The sequence below is a fragment of the Mus pahari genome, chromosome 14 (assembly GCF_900095145.1).
Source record: "Mus pahari chromosome 14, PAHARI_EIJ_v1.1, whole genome shotgun sequence".
NCBI lineage: Eukaryota > Metazoa > Chordata > Mammalia > Rodentia > Muridae > Mus > Mus pahari.
In genome coordinates, this window is record NC_034603.1 from 15,177,244 (window position 1) to 15,181,809 (window position 4,566).

The following is a 4,566-nucleotide window of genomic DNA, read 5'->3' on the forward strand; positions in this document are numbered from 1 at the left end:
TGAAGACTTTGCTGAAGATTGCCCATCAGAAAGTCAGCTTTTGTTTGTTTGTTGTGAGGACAAGGTCTCACTATGTAGACCAGGTTGGCTTTGAACTTAGAAGATCCACCTGCCTCTGCTTTTCTGAGTGCTAGTTTTTTAAGTATTTTGTTATAATCCCTTTAAGTTGAACAGATACTATCGGCAAAAGGATTGTGGAACTAGAGACACTAGATTTTCAAACAAAACACTTGAAGGTGTGGCCAGGAGATAAGGATGGAATTCTGGGACAGATTCCTCTTTATCCATCAGCAGCTCTGGAAGAGTCCGTCAGCAGCAGAGGATTAGAAGGAGACACTAACAAGAAGCTGTGGCTCTCTCCTAACTGGTAAGTTCCGTCTTCTGCAGGCTCGTGCTGGAGAGAAGCAATGAGGGAAGTGCTCCCTGGAGGTTCTGTGCCGTGTGTGGCTTTGCACTTGGGATGATGTGGGATTCTGTGGGGGCACTGGGACAACGATGAGTCTCTAGACGTGAGGACAACTTAATATCCCACAGAGCTCTTCGGATTCTTGGAAGGTGGATCCTCATTTAAATGGAATAATGGACTTTATAGATGAACTAGTACAGCCTTCTTAAGTGGAGTTAACGTGAGATATAAGAAGGAAACTGTAGAAGAGAATAGCCTGGTACTTTAGACTAAGGCCTATGTAGTTAGGCCTGCATCTGTAGGTAATATGCAAATTTGTATAAAATGATAATGGGATCCGGAAGTTGAGGGCATAGATATATTTTCAGTCTTGTTCATTGACTTTTGTTGTTTGCAAAGTAAAACTATTTGTGAGGATTGTTTGTTTGGAGTGGAAATTGAGAGCTTCAAATTGGCCGCTAAGATTTGTGGTTTGCGGTTAGGTTTGTGAACTTGGGAAGGCCAGAAGTAGAAAAGTTTTGCTTCAGTTGGATGTTGGGGGCAGGGTGGGGGATGGGGTGCATGGCCAGTTTGGGGAAGGGGGTACCTTTTAGAGTTTGGAGTTTAACTTTTAGTGACTGAGTTGTCAGTGAATTCTTTCTGTTGGGGGAGAGATTTAGAGGAAAGCTTGGGAACATATTTTTAAACGTGTGTATTTATGTCAAGCGAAATTGGTCAGTCCTCCTCCAGAATGCAGTCCTTCCCCAGAGTGCAGTCCTCCTCCAGAGTGCAGTCCTCCTCCAGAGTGCAGTCCTCCTCCAGAATGCAGTCCTCCTCCAGAGTTCAGTCCTCCTCCAGAATGCAGTCCTCCTCCAGAGTTCAGTCCTCCTCCAGAGTGCAGTCCTCCTCCAGAGTGCAGTCCTCCTCCAGAGTGCAGTCCTCCTCCAGAGTGCAGTCCTCCTCCAGAGTGCAGTCCTCCTCCAGAGTTCAGTCCTCCTCCAGAGTGCAGTCCTCCTCCAGAGTTCAGTCCTTCTCCGGAGTGCAGCCTCATCCTCCGGCCATTTGCCTGTCTGAGCGGTACTTCCCCTTATACTCACATACTTCAGGATGTGCTTTCACGCTCCAAAGAATCCTCCCCCCCAGTCTCTTCCCCACCTACACTGTGAAGTTTTAAAACTGAGCCCCGAGTCAGACAGTGTAGGAAAAACATCATAATGAACGCTCATTAGGTTTTTACAACCCAGTTGTGACATCTCACCAGCTGAGAACTCACTGAAGTCTTCCTGAGTTCTGGGATTACACGCATAAACTGCTGTGACTGGTTCATACTGTCACTGTATGTGAGACAGGGCCTCTTGTGTGTCAGGATTTCCTCAGAATACAAGCTTTGCTGAGGATGGACTTGAACTAGGAAGTCACTGTGATTTCTGGCATTTAACTCTAGACCCTGTTCATCAGATGAGAAACATTGAACTCGGGGCTCTGGCTTGCTTAGCAAGTTGTCTGCCGTGCAAGCTATACCCGAGCTTCTATACTGCTCATTTTATCATTAAAATATCAAAGTCCCAAAGCAAGTTGACAAACAATTATAATCCTAACCCTGGTGATCCTAGTCCTTGGGAGACAGAGGCAGTGGCACTGGTTCAAACCCAACATAGCTACAGGGTCAGTTAGAGGTTAGCCTTGCTACTTGAGAGCTTAAATTTAATTTATATAAGAGAGAGAGAGAGAGAGAGAGAGAGAGAGAGAGAGAGAGAGAGAGAGAGAGATTCCCAGTGGAGGAGTTAGAGAAAGGACTGAAGGAACTGAAGGACTTTGCAACCCCATAGGACAAACAACAATATCACCCAACCAGACCCCCCCCACACCCCCCCAGAGCTCCCAGGCACTAAACCACCAACCAAAGAGTATATACACATGGATCAACCCATGGCTACAGCTGCATTTGTAGCAGAGGATGGCCTTGTCAGGCATCAGTGGGAGGAGGGGCCCTTGGTTCTGTGAAGGTTCAATGCCCCAGTGTAGGGGAATGCCAGGGCAGGAAGGATGAAGTGGGTGGGTGAGCACCCTCATAGAAGCAGTGAGCAGGGAGGATGGAATAGGGGGATTCCAGAGGGGAAACCAGGAAAGGGGATAACATTTGAGATGTAAATAAAGAAAAAAAATTTCTCTGGTTCCTTCATTAGGGACCTTGTGCTCCATCCAATGGATGACTGTGAGCATTCACTTCTGAGAAATACCCAGGGAACTGAAGGGGACTGAAGTCCCATAGAAGGAGCGTCAATATGAACTAACCAGTACCCTCAGAGCTCCTTGGAACTATACCACCAATCAAAGAAAACACATGGTGGAACTTGTGGCTCTAGCTATATTTGTAGCAGAGGATGGTCTAGTTGGTCATCAATGGGAGGAGAGGCCCTTGGTCCTGTGAAGGCTCTATGCCCCAGTATAGGGGAACACCAGGACCAGGAATGGGAGTGGGTGGTTTGGGGAGGAGGGGGAGGGAAGAGGGGATAGGAGATTTTCGGAGGGGAAACTAGGAAATGGGATAACATTTGAAATGTAAATAAAGAAAGTATCTAATTAAAAAAAGAAAAGAAAACTACAAAAAAATAATAAAAAACAAGAGTCACTTTATCATGCTACCCAACCTGTCTTCTCTTTCCTTGTATATGTGTGTCTTTATCTCTCTCTATCTGTGTGGGTGTGTTATCAAACTCTGGCCATTTAAAACTTTGGTCTTATCTTTAGCATGGTAATAAAATAGTTTATTATAATACAAATTTGAGTAACCATGGTTTTAGGACATCAATTCTTCCTGAATGACATACCAAAATGGAAAAAAAAATTACGTGAAGTTCTTTTTCATTTTCATTCTTATTTATTTATTTCCTTGTTTATTTTTGGGACATGAAACTCGGGCAGGGTTGGAAGTTGCTATGCGTACCAAACTGGCCTCAAACTCACAGAGATCTGCAGAACTTTGGCTCTTGGTTCTGGAGTAAATTCATGTTCCATCATACTTGGCTCTTCTGTTTGTTCTCTGTTTGTTTATCTAATTGTTTTTCCTCATTTTGGTGCTTACAAAAGATGGAAACAGGGTCTCTCTGCCATTGACCTCTAACTCCAGTCATCCACACCCATTTCCCCACGTTTTATTTAGAGAAGTTGCTCAGGTAGCTTAGGCAGGCCTGAAGTCCACGATCCTCCAGCCCCAGCCTCCTGAGAAGCTGGGGTTAGAGCCTGTGTTACCAGGTCAAACACGGACTTTGACTGTCCCAGAAATGAAAGTGAAGGATCAGTGTTTGTACAAAGCACAGAGGGAGGTCTGGGTGTGTTGGGTCACGCCTATAATCCCAGCCTTCTGAGGCAGGAGGATCTCTATTTGTCTCAGAGACCAACCTGAGATAGAAAGATTTCCAGGTCAGCCTGGGCTACGATGAATAACCAAACTAACTAAATAAATGAATAAACCAACCAACCACCCAACCACACTGATGGGCCATGAGGTGGGAGCTACAGCAAGCAAAGGGATTTGTGGTCATGAGATATTGAGTTTATTGCCTTCCCAGCCTCAGAGCAGATGAAGCTAGCTGCAGCCAACCCAGGCTACAATTCAAGTTTCCCTCAACCATCAGCAAGTTCGACTCAGACAAGGTCAAACAGCCCACATCCAGCTCCTTAGACATCAGCTGCTTAGACAGTTTCAGTTCACAGCACCTTAAACGCCTTCTGGGTTTCCAGCCATTGCCTTGGTCTCTTCTTCCTTGATGTCATTGCCCTGTGGTTCTTAGCCCTGAGTTTTTGCAGTCTTGGCTTGGGAAGATTGCCTGTGATTATGAATTTGTCTCCCCTGACTTTCAGGACCCCCTTGTCTTTATGCTCCTCTTGCCTCCCTGGGCTGCTTCTGGCTGTCTCTGGGCACCTCTTCTCTGTTGCTATCCCCAGGAAGCCCCCAGGGCCTTGCCTCAGCATAAAAACAACAAAAGCCATTCCCTTCAGGACAATTTGTCCCAGAGTACCTAAGTCTGGCTTCTGCCTTTCAAAGACCATTTCTAAGTCAGTTCTTCCCAATCTGTATCTTTAACCTAGACCCGCCTTCTTTATGTGGTCCTAAAGATATCTCTTACTCAACATGACAAAAACCCAGGATATCTCTCCCAAACCCTATGGTGGAAGAG

At 45.7% G+C, this 4,566-nt stretch overlaps 1 protein-coding gene across 1 annotated transcript in view; it reads left to right on the forward strand.

Annotated features, from left to right (window-relative positions):
- The first annotated feature begins 317 nt into the window (after positions 1–317).
- LOC110332301 (hepatitis A virus cellular receptor 1 homolog) overlaps positions 318–4,566 on the forward strand; it is a 68,358-nt gene continuing 64,109 nt past the window's right edge. Inside the window, exon 1 of the mRNA XM_021213449.1 lies at positions 318–367. The gene's annotated coding sequence lies outside the window, so the exon portion shown is untranslated. The remainder of the gene's footprint in view (positions 368–4,566) is intronic.